Genomic DNA, 20,221 nt, shown 5'->3' on the forward strand with positions numbered 1-20,221 from the left:
TGATCCAAAGAAAAGATGATCCGTTTGTCCCAGAGGGGGAAGAAGGATCATTCTTTATTTACAAACCAGTCTGGTTAATCCCTTCTGACAATACGGGAAGTCATTGTGCTCGGCTTCTATCTTCTACTCAATTACAGCAAGGCTGAACTCGCCCTGACCTCCTCGTCCCTCTGCCAGGAAAGCAGGCGAGGGCTCCTTCCAGCGGGGCGGCTGCCTGGGCTCCAGGCCGAGCCCTTTTTCATCAGGGTGTCTCAGGCATTTATGAAGGGTGGGAAACAAGATGGAAACCGTCCCTCCTCGGTTCCCTTCAGCCTGGCCGGTCTTTGGTTTCAGGATCTGGAAAAGGAAGAGCCCCCTGAGGGGGGAAGAGGATGCGAAGGGGGCTCTTTCTGGGGCCATCTCTGCCTGCCCAGCTGCAGGTGAGGGCTTTGGAGTCAGGCTCCGTGAGCAGCCCTGGTGGCAGGAGGAGTCCCCGCTAGAGAGGTCTTCAAAGCCCCGACTGCCTCCCAAGCCAGTACAGCCTCGGGTACTGTTGTAGGTCAGGGCCTCCAGTTCACACCTGCCTGCCAAACCCCGCCTCCATCTGCAGGAGGAGCCCTGTGGTGACCTGGGGAGCCCACACCAAGACTGGCCCTGGATCTGATCTCACTGGAAAAGCACATGCCCAGCGCTTCTCCCCTCCACTCCCCTTCCCCAAGCTCCATCACCCCTGGGGGACAGTGTTTCGGAGGCCCAGCGCTGCAGCAAATGGCGTTTTCGCCATGAAGATCTTCTATAGAGAAAAGTGTGATTTTTTTTTCTTGCTTTTCTCAATTACAAAATAATAAGATTGTTGAAAATCCAATGGCAGAAACGTCAATATTGGCAGGGACAGCCGCAGGAAATCCAATTGCACAACGGGTGCCAGTTAAAGATGGTATGTGCTCTTCTCGGGCTTTTCTTAATTCCAATTAGGACGAAATCTACTGATCTTATGGACTCACAAACAGAGGCTTGTTGGTAGGCCAGGGGTGGGTCTGAGCTACCCTTTCTGGGCCTCTTGCCTTTCTTTCCCCCTTTGAACATCATCTCTGATTGGGACTTTTAAGCTGATTTTGAACATCAGCTCTCTAGTTTCTCTGGCATGTCAGAGGGCCAGATGTTTTTTATTTGAGAGCAAATTGACACATTAAATTACACTGTGCAAACATTAAAGCCAGCCGCGGGTAAACAGGCCGAGATTCATTGAATTTTACGGGTCACAATAATGTTTATGTAATTTAACAAATTCTTGCCCTGCTGCTGAGATTCTCCAAGAAGTATTAATCGAAGAAAGATGAGCCCTGCCGGAGGCTCGCTGTCCCATCCACCCCAGCTTGGCCTCTCTGGCCAAGGCCAGCAGGTTTAGAGCTGGGTATCAGAATTTCACAGACAGAAAAATAAGTGATCCTTGTGAAGTCTCACTTAGTCTTAAAGACATCTCCCATTTTCGTCCGTGTGGAGTTTTACAAAATATTTGTGGCACACGATATCCATGGGGTTTGCCTGTCTGGGATCCATCCATTCATACTTTTGACAATACACTATGATTTTTCTCTAGCAGCCATCAACCCCATCTCATGATCAGTTTCCATGATTCCTGAGGGCTGGAACCGCTCCCTTGCTCTGGGATGACACATGACCCAGGTCTGGCCGATCAGAGCCTTCTAAGCAGCCCCTGGCTGTGGTCATTGGTTCAGAGATAGGAACTTAATCCATTCTAGGTCAATTAACATCCACCTCCTCATTTTACAAAACTAGCATGAAAAAGGGCTCTCATTTTACTGGACTTAAGTGGTAACATCGAATATAGGAATTGCTGGGTACCAGTTTGGAAAGTCTACTGGGGAAGGAGGCCAGCACAGAACAAAGTGAAAATGGAGAAGGGCAAACTCCCAATAAGATATTTTGAGTCCCTGGATCCAACTGTGGTCTACACCTGTACTCATGGATTATGTGAGTGAATAATCCACGGTTTCAGCTAAACCAGTTTGCGTTGAATTTCTGTCACTTGAACCACAGGATCTGTTCAACAAAGCAAGAGATTCCCCTGCACCACTCTAGAATAGGACCTCATCCCCACACCTCAGACCCCACTCAGAGTCCCCTGTGGGCTCTGCACTCACCTCTGATTCCCTGAAGCTTCCGAAGTATGCCGCCTCCTCTGGAGCCAGGCTGGTCTGTCGGTAGGCACATCCGCTTATCTCTCCTTGCCTTCTCTGATTTTCCTTTTATTGCCTTCACCACCAACTTCTTTCATCCACCATCCTTTAGGGCCCCGTTTAGTGCCTCTGTCTACAAGGAGATCTCCAGGAGAACAAAGGCTTCGCTCCTGTGTCCCAGTAGGAGGGCCGCAGTAGGTTCCATAACTCTTGGCCCTTAATTATATGAATTAAAAATCTTTTGGATGCTTCCTGTATTATATGTTTCTTTTTTCTCATTCGTCTCTTTCTAGCTTAAAAACCTCCTGGTATGGTTCTAGGCACATAGTCATAGTTTTTTTTCTTTTAAGAAAACAATGATTTGTACTAATTTATTTATTTATTTATTTTTAGTAGTGGTTAACTTTATTTATTTATTTTATTTTTTTATTGGTTGTTCAAAACATTACATAGCTCTTGACATATCATATTTCATTCTTTAGATTCAAGTGGGTTATGAACTCCCATTTTTACCCCGTATACAGATGGCAGAATCACATCGGTTACACATCCACATTTTTACATAGATTATTAATGTTTGAAGGTCTCTTAGAAATCATAAAGATTTCTCTGTCCCTATCATTTACAGATAAGGGAAACTGAGGCTCACAGAGGTGAACTGACTTGCCCAAGGTCACAGAGGCTGTGTATTGCCATGCCAGAGATGAAATTCAAGCTTGGTTTTCTTTCCATGGCACCAAGATGCATCACTTTGATAGACTGATCTTCCAGTTAAGTATATGGATAGCTCAAATTGGCTTCTTACCATCTATTAATGGAACTGAGTCAGCACATAGAGAAGAAAGAATATAGACTTGACAGAATCAAAAGAGCTGATTTCAACTTCCAGTGAGACTTCCTGACTTTGGACAAGTCCTTTCACCTTGTTAGACCTCCAGTTTTCACAACCACAAAAACAAGCGGGTGTCTTGCACTAGGCCTTGATGGTAAGTGAGTTTGATTTGTGACCATCACCCATTGGCTGGCGGGAAGTATTGTGTGGGAAGGTGAGGGTTTATCTGACACACTACAGCAGGTGCCATCACTGACCAGCCCAGTCTATCTTGTGACCAGGAGCAGGAGTGGTGCCAAGGCAGCGAGCATGACAGATTTTTGCCTTCTCTGAATGGGTGTTTTTTGAGTTCCTTCCTATTCTACATTTTAGGTCACTTACGCTCTGGTGAAATAGTCAACTTCAGAACACCTGCCTGTTCCACCAGCTGTGGGCTGCCTTCTCTGCCTCTGCCTGTCCCAGGGACCATGAAACCTCTGAACTCTAGGATCCACTAGCCACTAGGATCTAGCGCCACTCAGCCAACATTCACCTTGGTCTGACCTTAGATCCACTGAGTGACTGAAATCTGGGTTTGGTTTGTGAATTTGGTCTAACCCGCATAGGGTGGGTCAAGGAGCTGAGGAGGCGCATGAGGTCATGGTGTAAAGCTGAAGGTCAGGGGACTCTGGGGGGTCTGAGAAATCTACTTCTGTGTTTACTTTGTTCACCATCTGGCAACAGTCCTCCTCTCTACCATTTCCAATGTGAAACAGAGGAGGAACCCCACAACTCGAGCCAGAGGCCAGGAAACACAGGTCACCCGGGGAAGGACATGTGCAGGGGTCCCCTTCTGAGGTATCGGACAGATGCCCAGCTTGAAGGTTCACGCTCCATCAGGCTCTGTCTTCCTCACTTTACCTATTTTTCAAATGGAGAAAATGGTCCTAACACTGCATTGAAATAAGTTTCACCCAGTGCCCAACCCACAGGGCTTGGCAGGTACCCACCATCTTCTTTCCACCCCAACCCCAGCTCGATTCACCTCCAGCCTAAGAAGTTCAAGCACCCATTTAAAATCAAGCCTGCCCTGTGTGGAGTGATAGAAAGGCAAAGTTGAGTAAGACATATATTTTTTTGGCCCTATTTTAGTTACAGGCCACAGGAATAAAATCCAAAGTAGTTATAGCTTTTAAAAAAAGTGTGTGTTGGGGGGTTGATGGGCTCATAGAAGTAAGCTGCCTTCAAGCATGGAAAACTCAAGTGATAGCATTGGAGATTCTTCTCTTCTCCATCCGGGTTCCCTCCTCTCCCTTTCCCCCTCCCTGCTCCTGTCGTGTTTCAGACTCATTGTCATAGGCAAGGAGGACATTGGAAGCCCAGTCAACTTAGCAAAATCCAAAGCAGAAAGAAGGAAGGCTTCTGATTGGCCTGGCTCAGGTCATGTGCCCATGAAGGACCCTATCACCACAGGCTGAGTAAAATGGGGTGTTCTTATTGGATGGGCTTGGGCCTTGCTGCCAGGCAGCTGGTAGGATCCTCCTCTGTATCCAGTCCTCAGGGAAACAGTTCCCCACAGGAAGAAAAGGTGCTGCAGGTGAGGGCAGGTGGGTGGAGCTAAACCATTGGTGTCTGCAGGGGTTCTGGAGAGGAGGCTTTCCCTCTTTTAGGAAATTCACTGGGATGCACCGTGGAGTCCCTCTGGATTTTCATACCAAGTACTCCACGCCCTCCTATCTCCCAGGCAGGAATGATCTCAATTCCCCACTGGCATTTAGTCCCCTCCTGCACAGGGGCAGGAAGCCAGTGGCAGTGTAACCAGCAGGTCTCTGGGTCTCTAGTTTTCTCCAGAGAACATAATGACATGATGCTGACCGCACAGCCCATGGAGCAGGGCCCAGTGGTGCAGAGGCTCTGAGGCTGTGGTCTAGCTCCTGCCAAGGTCAATTCCTTTCTGTCTAACTTTAGAAGTTCATGGTTGGCTTCCCTTGCTTCAAAGCAGTCAAAGTATTCAACTCCAGAGGGTGTGTATTTTTAAAACAACAACAGCAAAAAAAAATCAAAACAAAGGGGTGGGTGGTGGTGGGGGGGGGAAATCCAGTGATCTTTCAGAGTCAAAGAGACTCTGCTTAAGAGCTCTGGGCTTCACGGAAGTGCCCAGTGACTGTGGTCACCCGAATTAAACATTTCTACTCTGTTTTTAAAGCTAAAAAAAAATTCGAAATGACCTTTAATTAGTAGAGCCACTTCTTTCCTTCCCATCAAAGCCAAGTGTTTCTTGAGCAGAGCTACATTTCCTAAAAAGGCCTGGGGCTGGAAGCTGAGCTTCCTCACCACTGCACAGAGTCCTGCCCCCCAACAGCATTCCCCTGGGGCTTTGTGGCTGTGCTGAATGGGTGTTGTGTGCAAACAAAGGGGGAAGAGAGGCCCTGGAGATGTGACCGCAGGGAGGAGGACTGGAGGTCAGGGAATCTGGCTCAGTTCCCACTTTGCTCTTTTACTAGCTGTATGCACAGAAGCAAGCGCCCAGATCTCTGCCATCTCTACTTCCTCATCTTTTAAGGGTTGGCGGGGAGTGATTTCTGGCCAGCCCTAGCTGGTGAAAGATTCAGCTCTTTGAAAAGCACCAAACCCTCTACAAAAGAATGAAATTATTGCTAATCTATCCAAAGCCGGAGTCCTCCTGCTGCTCCTGCTCCTCCTCCTCCTTCTCCCTTGGTTTCAATCTCCCTTCCCCTTTCTCTGTATCTTGGCCCACCCCCTTAATTCCTCTCTTCCTTCTCTGTCCCGACCTCCTGGTCCTATGGCTGCTTTACCCATCTGGTTCCCAGCAATGGGAAGCTCCAAGGGAGAGAACATGGAGGTGATGCTGGTGCTGGGGAGGAGGCCGGTTCCCGAGAGTATCAGATTGGGCTCGTGGAGGCGTGCTCACTCGGAGATTGCACTCATGTGTCTTTTCCAGGTCGGCTGGCCTCTCTCCATGGCTCCCCTTGGCCTCGAGGTCTGCAAGAAAGCATCTGTCCTTTCAGATCCAACTGGTGGCTCAACCCTCCAGGAAATTTTCCTCTGTTGGCTGCCCAAGTTGGCCAGACAATTTATCTGGGGGTCACACATCATCCCAAGGGAATGCATATTTTTTTCTGAAGGTCACGGCAGTGGATGGAGAGAGAGGAGGCTTGAAATAAAGCACCCGGAGACTCAGAGAAGACAAGTGTGTACTAGGGCTTGCCCAAATTTTGGGAGGGATTTATGGACCCTCTTGAAGGGACTCTCCCAGGCAGTTGGGGACAGGCCAAGCCCACAGGCTGCACAGTTTCCAAGTCTCCTAAGCTTTCTTTACTCAGCTCCATTTAATGCAGAGAAAGAAAAGCACAACACACTGGCTACAGCTGCAGGTCTGTGTCCTGAAGGACCCCGAACAGACGGTTTCTAATGACTTTTTAAATTTCCTTAGTGTTTTTTTTTTTTAATTGAGGCATAATTTTACAGTGAAATGGAATTATCTCTTCTTCTGATAAATGTATATGCCATGTCAACCAAGATTCAGAACATTTTATTGCCCCAGAAAGTTTTTTTGGTGTCACTTCCAGACATTACCACCCAAGAGGCGAGGATCCTTCTGATTTCTCTCACCAGAGCGGAGTTTTGCCTGTTCTAGAATTCTGTATAAATGGAAACATATAATATGTTTTGTTTTGTGTACTGTTCCTTCCACTCAATATAATGTCTGTGAGGTTCATCTGTGTTGGGTGAGTTCTGTTCCAGAGTATGAAGATGACATAGTTGATTTATCCAGGGCCTCTGGATGGACATTTTTTTTTTTTTTTTGGTACTAGGGATTGAATCCAGGGGTGCTTAGCCACAGAGCCACATCCCCAGCCATTTTTGTTTGTTTGTTTTTGATTTGTTTTGTTTTTTAAAATTTTGAGACAGGTTCTCGTTGAGTTGCTCAGGGCCTCGCTAAGCTGCTGAGTCTGGCTTTGAACTCTGAATCTCCCTAAGGTATGTGGGACCACCACACCAGGACTAGGACATTCTAGTTGTTTCCAGTTTAGAGCTATTTTAAAAAGGCTGCAATGTTCCTTCGTGTATAAACTGTTATGTCGACATTCACTTCCCTTTCTCTTTGATATGTACCTAGTAGTGGAATTGCTGGATCATAAGTAGGCAAATGTTTGCATTTATAAGAAATTTATAATTGAAATGGTTGTTCTGTTTTATGCTCTCACCAGCAGCGCATGAGGTCTACATCCTCACCAATGTTTTGCGTTGTCAGTTTTAATGTTAGCCATTCTAGTGATGTGTGATCGCAGTTCATCCTGATCTCAATTTGCATGTCTCTGAAGCTTCCAGATCTTGCACACTGCTTCATATGCTTATTGGCTCTTATAGCCCAAGGTCACAAATATATTATCCTAGGTTTTCTTCTAAAAACTCAATAGTTGTAAGCCCTTACCTTTGATCTATATGTTTAAAATTAATGTTTATATGTAGAGAAGCAGAGGATCCAATTTTATTTTTACCATACATTTACCCGGTTGTTTAGTGTTTATTGCAAAGACCTTCTTTGTCCTGTTAAATTGGATTAGCACCTTGGTTGAAAAGCAACTTGCAGTAAGTAGTAGGTCTGTTTCCAGTCTTTCTACTCTGTCCATTCCACTGTCCATCCTGATGGCAGCATCATGCTGTCTTGACCATGAAACTGGACAGTAAGTCTTGAAGGCAGACAGGAAATTCTCCGAATTTCCTTTTCCTTTTCAATATTCCTATCTATTCTATATCTTTGCTTTTTTATATAAACGCTTAATGACATGTTTCTTGTCATTTTCTACAAAAAAAAAATTGATGGGGATTGCTTTAATCCATAGATAAATTTGGGAAGAACTGACATCTTAACAATTTTGAGTGTTTCAATTCATGAATATGGAATATCTCTTCATTTATAAGATGTATTTAAATGTCTTTTAGCAATGTTTTGTCATTTTTATGACAAATATTGCTCAGACTTTGTTAAATTTATTCCTATTTTGTGTTTTGGGATATAAATGTAGAATGACTTTTTAAATTCTTATTTTCCTCTTATTTTGTTTACGGCTCATGTATAGAAAGACAGTAGACTTTGATATATTGACTTTGTATCCTATGACCTTTCTGAATTCACTTATTATTTCTAGGAGTTGCTTTATAGAGTTCTTAGGCTTTTTTTTTTTTTTACATTGAAAAAGGACTAAAAACATTAATTTTAAGAAAGGGGGATGTCTGGAAAGTTGGTTTTATTTCTCTCATTCCAATTTTAATGCCCTTTGCCTTTTACTTCTTTTTAGTTCTACATGTTATACTGTGTAGGAGCACCAAAATAATTCTGAATAAAACTGGTGACAGCAGACATCCTTCCCAAACACCCATCCTGGGGGCAGAGCATTGGATATTTTTGCATCATTTACATTTACCTTAAGTGCATCATTAAAAGATACCCTTTATCAAATTGAGGAAGTTTTTCTCTATTTCTAGTTTGATGAGATTGTTTTTGTCATGAGTGGATACTGAATTTGTCTAATGTGTACTATAGATTTATGAAATTGATCATATTTTTTTCTCTTTTATTCTATTAGTATGGTGAATTACATTGTTTGGCTTTTCAAATGTTAAACCAACTTTGTGTTCCTGGGACAAAGCCCAGTTGGCCATGATATGACCATTTTTGTGTTAGTAAGTTTCATTTTTGTGAACATTTCCTTATGGAGTTTTGTATCTCTGTTCACAAAGGATATTGCCCTGTAATTTTCTTTTCTTATACCTTTTTCAATGAAAGGTATCATTGACAATGTCAAAATTATATCAGGACCATTTTTATGTGAGCCACACAAAATGAATTGTGAGGTATTACCTTGTCTGTCTGATACATTTCTGGAAATATTTGTGTAAGAGTGATAATATTCTTTCCTAAACTTTCAATGAATTTAATGAGTGAGACCACCAAAGACTGGAGTTTTCTCTGTTGGGAGAGTAATACAATAAAGGCAATCTCTTTAATAATACAGAACTCTTTGAGTTTTTGTCTTCTTGCATCAGTTTTGGTAAGTTGTGATTTTCAGATAATTTGTCCATTTTACCAGGGTTTTCAAATTTATTAATATTCTTATTTATAATAACCTCTTATTTTCCCTTTAGGATCTGTGAGATCTGTAGTGATAGCACTTCTTTCATATTTTTTCATTCTATATTTCATACTATGTTCTTGTATATTTCATACTATAAACTTGTGTTTTTTTTCTTTTTCTTCTCAATAAGTTTTACTAAGGACTTATCAATTTTATTGATCTTTTAAGAGACCCAATTTTTCCTATGTTAGTTTAGTTTTAGAAATTGCTTTTCTCTTGTATAACTGTTCTTTCTAATCTTTCCTATCTTCTTCCTTCTACTTGTTCTGGGCTTAATTTTTTTTTTTTTTCTCTGTACAAGCTTAATTTGAACTTCTTTTTATTTTTCCCGAATATAAGCATTTAAAACTATAAAGTTACATACAAGATTAGTCATATCCCACAAATCTTGATGTGCTTCATTTTTATTCACTTTAAAATATTCCTAATTTTTATTACAATTTCTTCTTGGTCTTCTGTATGTAAAAGTGTGTGATTATTTCCAAATATTGGGATTTTTCTAAATGTATAAATATATGACTATCATTGACTTCTTATTTCATTCCACTGTGGTGATAAAACATATTGTAAATTATTTCAGTCCTCTCAGACATCTTGAGATGTGTCCTGTGGTCCAGCATAGGATGGCCTGATTGCTTCTTTGCACTTGAAAAGAACGTATATTCTGCAGCTGAGTATAATATACATCCATAAATATCGATGGGCCAAGATGGTAAATAGTGTTGTTCAAATCTTTTTACACTTACTGATTGTTCTTCAGCCACTGGCTGTTTTAAAATTGCCAAAAGAAGAGTATCAGCACCCCCAACTCTGTCCATTTTCCTACTTCTGCCTATAGTGCTATATGGTTTTTCTTCTTACATTTTAAACTTTATTACTATACACATGCATGTTACAATTATATTACCATTCCTTTATTTTCTTCTCTACATTTTTTATTGATGCACTATCATTGTACTTAATGGTATCATGTTGTTACATATTCATGTATGCACACAATATAACAATGTACTTTGACCAATGTCTGTTTAATTCATTTGCCCAATTATTGAGTTTTTGTTTGTTTTTTAATGATGAATATTTTTAGTTCTTTGTATATTCTAGATATTAATCTCTGTCAGAAGAGTAGCTAGCAAAGATTTTCTCCCATTCTGTAGGTCCTCTCTTCACATTCTGTTTCCTTTGCTGTGCCAAAGCTTTTTAATTTGATGCCATCCCTTTTCTTAACTCTGGGCATTATTTCCTGAGCTTTAGGGATCCTACTGAAAAAGTCATTGCCTATGCCTATATCCTGAAGTGTTGACTCTGGTTTCTTCTAGGAGTTGCATAGTTTCTGTTCTAATCCTAGTTCTCTGAGACTTTGTGTGTATGTGTGCAGGTTGAGAGATAAGGATCTAGTCTCATTCTTGTACATAGGGAAAGTAAGTTTTCCTAGCACCATTTGTTACAAAGGCAATCTTTTTTCCAACATGTGTTTGGGCACCTTTACCAATAATCAGATGACTCTGGATTTGCCTCTGTGACTTCTATTCTGTACCATTGGTCTATGTGTCTGTTTTTACACCAATACCCTGCGGGTTTTCTTACGATAGTATAGTAATATACTCTATAGTATGATTTCAAGCCAGTCCCTGTGGTGCCTCCAGCATTGCTTTTTTGCTTAGAATTGCTTTGGCTATTCTGGGTCTTTTATTTTTCCAAATGAATTTGAAGACTGTTTTTTTCTAGTTCTGTGAAGACTATTATATTACCATTTCTATGTCTTCTAATAAATTCACCTTTTTATTGTGAAATGATAGTTCTCCCTGTCTTGATGCCAGTCAAGGTTCTTTCTGTTAATGTTGGTACCTTTTTTCATAGTTTTACTTTTTTCTATCTGTCATTAGATTTAAAATATGTCTTTTAAATATCACTTTATCTTTACTCACATACTTACCATTTTTAATATTCTTCATTTCCTTTTGTAGATCTGAGTTTCATTTACCTTCCGATTGAAAAACTTCTGCTGTCCATAAATACTCTCAGCTTTAACTTATCTGAAACTGCTTTATTTTGTCCCCACTTTTGAAGACTATTTTTCTCTGGACATGAGTTCTAGATTATGAAGTACTGGGTAAACCACTTTTCTCTTTCAGTACATTTCATATTTAGTGCTTTACACTGTCATTTCATTGAACTTTAATGACATCACTTTCATATTTGCTCCTGAGTTTGTAATAAGCTACTTTTTTCCATAACTGCTTTCTCTTGATTTTTTGAATTTCAACAGTTTGACCCTGATATATCTCAGTATAGGTTTCTTTACATATATATTATATTTGGGATTTGCTGAGATTCTTACATCTGTAGGGTGATATTTTTCACCAAGCTGGAAGATTTTCACCATTATTTATTCATAACCTTTTTTTCCTTTTTTTTTTTACCCAATTGAATTTCTATTGATTTGTCTTGAGTTCACTGAATCCTTCTCTCATTTCTAATCTGCTATTAAGTCTAGCCAATAAATTTTTCATTTCAAATATTCTTTTCAATTTAAATAGTCCCACCTTTCTTTATTTTTAAATTCATTTCCTATCTATTTACTCCTTATGACCACATCTTCCCTTTAGTTCTGGAACGTATTTATAATAAAAGCTTTAAAGTTATTGTCTGCAAACATTTGAGTCATCCTGGCATCTCTTTCTACTGACTCCTTCTCTTGATCTTAAGCTACATTTTCTTTTATCTTCTAAGGCCTACTAATTTTTAAAAATTTACACTGGACATTGTGGGTGATACATTGTAGACTCTGGATTCTGTTATCTTCTTCTTAAGAATGTTAGTTTTTTTGTCTGTTTTTTTATTGAGACATAATATTTGTACATCTTTCTGAGGTATAGCAATGATAATTTGACATATATGTGTGGTATATAATGATCAAATCAGGATGAAAGCACTTGCATCTTCTCAAATATTAATTATCTCATGTTGGTAACTTTCCTACTTTTCTACTTACTCTGAGGTCTATTATAGATTGTCAGAGCCCATAGTCACCCTACTGTATTATGGAAAACCAGAACTAATTCCTCCCCTCTGACTGTTCTGGTGTCCCTTATCTAAAAAATGTTGCTTTTTTTTTTTTATTCTGGCTGGTAGTTAAGTTGCTGTGTGATCACTCTGACCTTGCAGGAGCTTGGACATTGTTCAGACATGTATTTGGTTTACTTTTGTTTTGACATGAATCCCTTAGTTCTCAGACAGAGACTTATTTTAAAAGTTAACTTGGTGGGAATCAAACTCTAAATTCCATCTCTGCAGCTGGAATTTCTGCTTAGTGTTTGCAGACTTCTGGCGGATGCCTCCATGGGGCTTCTTGATTCCACCCTCATGGAATGTGGCTCAGGGTCAGTTGGTCAAGGATTTAAGGGTACTTGATATGCAGATTTTAAAGCTTACCTTCCAAAAAGCTTCTCTCCTTTTCAGGACATTTCCCCTTAAATTCTAGGCTTTCTGGTAGCATTGAGTGTCAGTCAGAAGAACTTTCTTTTTTTTTTTCTACTTGAATTCTAGTTACCCTGCCAGGAAGACGGTGCAGTGCACTTAGCGGAAAAGCCATATAAACATGAATTCCACCCGGTGAAGTTATCTTCTTTCAAGAGTCAAACTCACCCCAGTTTTGGCAGCTTTCCAATGCTTTCAAATACTTGTGTGTTTTTTTATATTTATTTAATACCTTAAAACTGTTTTATATGGGAGAGTGAGTACCACATGAGCTGCTCGGACATGACTAACATGGGAACTCAGCTACTGTACTACCCAAGTTTGGGAAAAGTGCTGCCCAGAGAGTTAACAGTGGCCTGCTCCATATCACATATCCATTACTGTGAGGGCCAAGTCCCGAGGCCAGGTTTCCTGGCTCCTCTGGCCCTGTCTTGCTGTTAGGTGACCTTTAAGGCTTCGTAAGAGGAGATCAGAGGAGATTCCTGTAGCCCCAGGGATTCTCACTGCAGGCAGGCAGTGGGTTAGGTCACTCAGAGCCACCAAGGGCCAGGCAGTAGGTCATAGAGGCAGAGGCACCAAGGGAGCAGGGATGCCACGTGGCCCTGGGTTCAAGTACCACCGAAGGGAGTCCAGACTCACAGGGATCTTAAACTCAGTCCACCCAGAGCTAGACCGTCATGGTGGTCCCTGGCCAGGAGGTCTCTTCTTCCATGGTGAAGGCCACGGCATCCATTTTCTCATCGTCCAAGCTGGAATCGGAGAGTCGCGACCTTGACGCCTCCCTGCTGGAGGACAGACTGGCACAGGTTCCACATCCCGGGACACCCGTCGTAGCACAGTTCCTCCTTCTGATCTCTCTGGTCCCTGTTCTTGATGAAGCTTTCTTTCTTTCTCCCCGTCAGCCCTGTAGGATCATGACAGCTGCCGAGGTCGGGCTAACCCCTGCACTCCCTGCTTCATTTCCATAGCTGTCAGCCCCAACGCTGATCCTGTTCCTCTCGGTTCTCTCAAAGTCTCCTGCGGGGAAACAGGTTAACATCTGGCCATCATATGAAATAAGCCCTCATAGTAATTGTGAACTTGGGGGGCATCGAGCTCCCCAGTGGGTCACACCCTCTCCCCTCCACCTGCGGACACCCGATGAGGAGGGGGTGCTCAGTTGCTCTTGGCTGCTTCCCCATCCAAACCCACTTAACCTAAGTCAGGAGGTCTAAAATGGAAACATTTTGGCTTTAAAAGGGACGGGGGTGGGGGTGGGGGTGGGGGTGGGGCTAAGCTTACATTTTTAGACACAAAGAGGATAAAGAACAAAAGAAGCAATAAGGTATTCAGATCCGTGTACTATGGACCACCTTGTAATGAAATCAGTTTGTTAAAAGTAAGGGTAAGAAGTCTCCCTAGTCATCTCCCAGACTCTCATTCTTAAAGGAGGCTAAAGATTGACTTCATGTTTTCAAAGTTCCAGAAAGTGAAAGAACAAGAGGCCAGACCTTAGGCAGAGCTGCTCCCATGGCCACTCCTTCTGGGTAAGGACGTGAAGGTGACGGTAATCACAGCAGGCAGCTCGCAGGGTCACTGCTCGCTTCAAATAAGACAGCGAAGGCAGAGGCCCTTGGAGAAATTCAAAGTGTCGTGACAAAAGGAATTCTTATACCAGACACATTTGTGTTCATCTTGCCTTCTCCTGAGAGGCGTCTGTCGCTCCAGCCCCCCCCCCCCAGGCTCATAATATTCCAGAGACAAAAGACAGCGTGAGCCATTGAGGGAGGGCAACCTGGAAGGAGGCAGTCCTGGGGGTTTCCAGGGGACCCTGAGGGTCACGAATGTTTCCAGGAGGCCCCAGGACCATCCAGAGAGACCATGGTGACAAGTGCCAAGGCAGGCCATGACCCTGAGGCTGTGGAGACCTGGACCCTACCTGGTCCACACACAGATAGGCCCTCCTGCCCCACCTCACCGCTGCACGGTGACATGCGCACGCACGTGGGGCGTCACTCCTGGGAGTCCCGGGGAGGGTGAGACGGAACCTACAGGGCCCCACCCATTTCTGGTGTCCTAGTTGTCACCTTCGTCTTCGTGTGCTGACTGTGTGGGTGGGGGATGTCCTTCTGTGCAAGACAGGCCTTTGAAGGGAGCGGTCTCACCGGCCTCCTGGGCCTCAGCCTCTGCCTGCCGTGCAGTGTGGTTTTCATCAGGAGGCTGTCGGGAGGCCAGACACCACGCAGCCAGCACAGCCTCCAGACGCAGGCCGCCCGCGCGCCCTCCCCCAGACCACGTCCTCCAGGCCTCTGACTCCTGCTCCAGCCCAGGTTCCACGTGGCGCTGTCTTGGCAGTGGCCTGGGGAGGGAGGCGTTCTTGGGCTCTCTTGCTAGGGAATATCAGGACATTCAGCAGGATTTAGGTTCCCAACTGGAACTCCAGGCTATCCCCTTAATTGATTTCTTTTGTTTCCTTCAAGTCCTCAAAAATGTGTCGACATCCATTTGGAGCAGCCGTCCGCCAGGCAAGCGCGGGCCAACTTTCTTCAATTAATGAGCTGAGACTGAAGTTGAGATCTTTGCTTTTCACAGCCATGGCTGGAGATTGACCCTGCCGTGGTGATAAAAAAAATAAATGTTGTTGGTGCTGTGTCTGTGAAATATAAGTGATTAAAAAGTGGCCCCACCAGCTCGCCCCGGAGCTGGTTACCGTGGATGGCTGGGGTTTGAGCGGCGGCTGGACTTCCCCTGGGCTCCCCTCTGACCTTGGCTTGCTCGCGGCTGCACTTCTGCCCAAGCCCATCCCCTGCCCAGCGTGCCCGCTCCATGACCCTTCTGCTCGAGAATCCCAGCCAGCCTTGAAGATCCAGCTATCTGGATTTCATATTCATTCAACAATCATTTATCGAAGGCATCCTGTGCACCACGCTCTTCCATTTATCCATTCTCATTCTATCAACATTTGTTACCAGAACATCTATTAGGAGAACCAGGGGGATACTGCCCTCCTCCTCAGTGAGCCGTGGGTGTTGGAGGAACACCCTAACATGGCTTGTAGGTTCGGGGCAGTGATAGATATATATAGGTGTACTGGGAAACTGGGAAGGGGCACTTATTTCTGAACAAAATGTCATATTTAAAAAACATGTTCGCAATGAACACTTTCAAATATGTAAAAATATTAGACAAACTTACACAAGGAACTCCTAGGTGCCCATCCCCCAGCTTTAACACCTATTATTTCTCAGGCAGTCCTTCATTTAGATTCCTAACTACTTCCCCATCGTACTCTTGCATGATTTTGAATCAAATCCCAGATATCGCAGGGTTTTGTTTACGAATCCACAGTCTTCTAATGTGTACCTTTCATCGACTTTAAGCCAATCTTGATAAGGGAGCCACCAAGTTATCTAAGAGGCACCGCCTGGACTTGATATTAGATAAATTCCCCCCCCATACTTATAAATGATGTGGCTTTGAACAAGTTACTTAACCTCTCTGGGCCTTATTTATTTATTTGTACTGGGGATTGCATCTAGGGTGCTTAACCACTTAGCCACATCCTCAGCCCTTTTTAATATTTTATTTAGAGATGAAGTCTCTTTAAGTTGCTTAGAGCCTTGCTAAGTTGCTCAGGCTGGCTTTGAACTTGTGATCCTCCTGCATCGGCCTCCTGTGCCCTGGGATTACAAGTGTGCGCCACCACACCTGGATCCTTACATTCTTCATGAGGACGATGTGACTGAGCTCCCAGAGTTGTTCTGATAATTAAGTGAGATAAAGTACATAAAGTGGCAAGCAAGATACCTGGCACCAAGTAGGTACTCTGCAGATATTTCTCCCCAGGTCCATGTTTTTTCCTGGATGAACAGGAGAGTGCTACAAAGCCTCTGAGTAAATTTGATTGTGACCCTTCCCTTAGGATGCACGAAGATGCAATTGGAAGATTCTAGAAGACAGACACCTGATCACGGTGTACCCAGCCCAGGCACCTGCTGTAGTGAGACCTTGTCTTCAACGTCAACCTCTCTCACCTAACTACTTACATAGCAGGGACCATCCACTGACCACATGTCTACCTCACGTGGTTTCACTGAAGATAGGAGTCACCTAGATTTTGCAGAGTGCAAGTCATGAGGTTGGCATGACTTTCCCATCTCCTAGCTCACAGGGGAAGAGGAGACACTTGGCAACATGGAACGTGCACACCCAAACCAAGCACCCTCAAGCTTTCCTTCAAAAGTCCCGACCGGCTTCTGGCAACTGTTGCAAGCACCAGATTCCTCTCTACTCTGGGTGGCAGCTGGCGATAAAGCCCCAATAACTCAGACAAATGTGGCTGACGCCAGAGAGGAGTCAAGGGCCTGGCTGCGACGTCTGGGGCCAGCTTGGGCTTGGACCTCGCTGTGTGTTTACAAGTTTCCCTTTGACAATTCAGTTTTGAAGATGGGCTTCATTAAAGGGCAATTATAGGTTAAGTAACTTGTTGGCTCGCTGCCTAATGTGGAAAACTCGACTGTGACAATCAGATAATTCTGAGATTAAGCAAGACAGCAATTGCTACTGAAAGAAGCAGCTTAGCAAGGGGATAAAAGACTCTCCAGCCATGACCTCATCCCAGCTGCCCCGTCTGGGCAGGAAGTCTGAATCCAGGGGCCCGCGGGCTCTGGGAACCTCTGTCATGGGGGGTGACCTCTTCTGGGAAAGTGGACCCTGGAAGGCAAAGTGCTTTCCCACTGGGATGGGACGATGGCCCTTTTCCTACGGGGCTCAACTCTTCCAGAGGCTGCTCCTGGGCATCAAGGGCTAGCCCAGCTGTGTGCTTGGCCTCTATCTGTACCTTTCTCTTTCTCACCAGCACAACTTTGCTGGAATCTTCTGCTAGTATTATTCGTGGAGTTTTTCTGACCCATAAAGGGATGCTCCACATCAAATTCCTGTAGCAGTTTGTGTTAAGTAGGAGGCTTTTTATTATATGTCACCCCAAAATATGACTTGTGTAGAAAGGGGGGTTTATCAACTCTTGTAACTTACAAGCCCAGAGGATGGGGTGGCAGGAGGACACAGTCAAGATGGTGGTGGTATCTGGGCTGGTGCAAGGACCCCTTCAGCAGGTCTCTGGGCTGCCAAACTGCCAACGGCGCCAGGTGAAATGATGCCATCCATCAAGGCATGGATGAGGAACTGGAAAGAGAGGAGAAATTATTTCCGCTTGGGGAAGAAGTGGCCCAGTATGACAGGACATGCAAGGTTAGCTGAGGCCTGTGGAAAAAATATGGACACGAGGATTATAGATACTCTCCTATCTGAGACGGGCTTTGCTAGAATTGCTGTCAGTGGAGCTATGGCTGGGTTGTGGCCCATTTGTGAATTTATGACCTTCAATTTCTCTGTGCAAGCCACTGACCAGGTTATAAATCCAGCTGCCAAGACCTACTGTATGCTGGGGGGCCTCCAGCCTGTGCCCATAGTCATAGGGAAGCCAGTGGCACCCCGGTGGGTGTGGCTGGCCAGAACTCACAGGGCTTTGCCACGTGGGATGGGAAGTCCTTAGGCCTTAAAGGTGGTCATCCCCTGGAATTCAGAGGATGCAAAAAGGTTTTAATAACTCAGACATTGAGATAACAATCCAGGGATAGTACTGGAAAATTAGTTGATGTATGGAGTTCCTTTTGAACTTCTTCTTGCTCAAAGATTTTCTGGTTCATATTGGAAAAGTCAAAATAGAAAGCCAAGGGACCGTGGTTTCCCACACAAGACCTGAATGCCACTGCTGAGAAGTTGCAACGGTGCTGTCTAAAGAAGAAATTGAAGGTGAGGTGATCAGTATGGGTACCATAAGTCCAATGGATGTTGAAACCATAGAAACCAACATTATGAAGACAAATTGTCTCTGAGCCCTGGAAGGAGGCCGGCCCCAGTTTGCAGCAGGAGCTAAAATTTGTGCCAGGATCGTGGATGACCTTGCATTCAATTTCCTGGATGTTTTGCTATTGGTGTCCCTATGCCTTATGCAAAGATTCCAAAAGACAGAAGACCTCAGGTCAAGGACATCATATTTGCAATCAAGAAAACGTGAACTCTAGTTTGGACTTGAATATCAAGTCACTGAAATTTACTTAAAGTACTTGCTGGGATTTCACCTGGATGGTACTGCAAGACTTCATTACTTAGAAAAGTTATCTCTAAGGCAACAACAGGTGTTTTTGTATTGATGGGATGTTTAAATGCATCCATGTGTGGGAAACGCTCTGCTCTCCTGCCCTGGATTCCATGCTTTCATTGTTACGGTTGCCCTGTTCTTTGAATAAATTAATATAAAATTTTACCTCTTTTGCTAGAAGGACAGGATATACATGTGGCACTGTACCAATGAACGATATATGTGAAAAAGATAAGTCACTCTTCTTTTTCTTTTCCTTTTTTTTTTTTTGCCTTTGGTTAAGGGGGGGGATTTTGTTTTGTTTTGTTTTGTTTTGGGGGGGGTACCAGGTACTGAACTCAGAGGCATTTGGCCACTGAGTCACATCCCCAGCTCTATCATTTTATTTAGAGACAGGGTCTTACTGAGTTGTTTAGTGCCTCACTGTTGCTGAGGCTGGCTTTGAAGTCACGACTCTCCTGCCTCAGCCTCCTGAGCCATTGAGATTACAGGCATGCTCACCGTACCCCACGTGTATTTTTAAAAGTGTATAATCTACAATTACTGTTTGCTTGTTTGAATAAGGAATAAAGGAATTCCTAACTGTGGGGGGAAAAGCAAGCCCAGAGAATGTTGTTCTCAGGTATAGCTGGATCCAGGAACACTTAAACAGTGCCCTCTTCTCTGCTTAATTCCATTTTCAGGGGTTCTTTTGGCAAGATGAACACAAGTAATTCTGGTCCAGCAGAAAGAAGTCTTGTTGCTTCCTATCAAGATTCCTACAAAGGTCTAAGGAATCTGATTGGATCAGTGCAGGTCATGTGACTGGGGGGCACAGTTTCCTGACTGGATGTTCTTAGGGTACATGTATGAGAGAAATAGCTCCCAGATGGGGGCTGTATTAGGAACACATCACTGAGGGTAGAAAAGGAGTAGATCCTCAAAAGGAAATTAGGGTGCCGCTATAAAAGAGAGGGAAACAGATGCCAAGAAGTCAGGAATCTAATTGATATGTTTCTGGCCTCTGGCATACATTTAAATGTCAACTTTGCACATGCTGGGTCCCAGGCTGATTCTCAGTTTCTTTAGGGCAATGCTTCTGAAAAGTGATCCTTAACAAGCAGCATCAGCATCACCTGGGAACTTGTTAGAAAGTCGTCACATTCTCAGGCCCCACCCTATACCAATTGAATCAGAAACTCTAGGGGCAGGGCCCAGGAATCTGCATTTTAACAAGCCCATCCCCATGCTCTGAAGTTTAAGAACCACTGCAGTAGGACAGGAGCACATATCCATCTTCTCGGCATATCCCCCTCATTGATATTATTCACACAAAATTAGCAAAGAAACGAGGCCCTAGACAGCTCCTTTGAAGAAATGAATTCATGACTGTGGGACAATTTGGTTGCTAGCAACAGAAACCTTCTCAGGCTAACATAAGCACTGTTTCAGTCTGCCTTTGTTCTAT

General features: G+C 43.7%; 1 pseudogene; it reads left to right on the forward strand.

Annotated features, from left to right (window-relative positions):
- Positions 1 to 17,683: 17,683 nt before the first annotated feature.
- On the forward strand, positions 17,684 to 18,690 carry LOC113182086 (pyruvate dehydrogenase E1 component subunit beta, mitochondrial pseudogene; annotated as a pseudogene).
- Positions 18,691 to 20,221: the final 1,531 nt, after the last annotated feature.

This window comes from Urocitellus parryii, chromosome 6 (genome assembly GCF_045843805.1).
Source record: "Urocitellus parryii isolate mUroPar1 chromosome 6, mUroPar1.hap1, whole genome shotgun sequence".
Taxonomy (NCBI): Eukaryota; Metazoa; Chordata; class Mammalia; order Rodentia; family Sciuridae; genus Urocitellus; species Urocitellus parryii.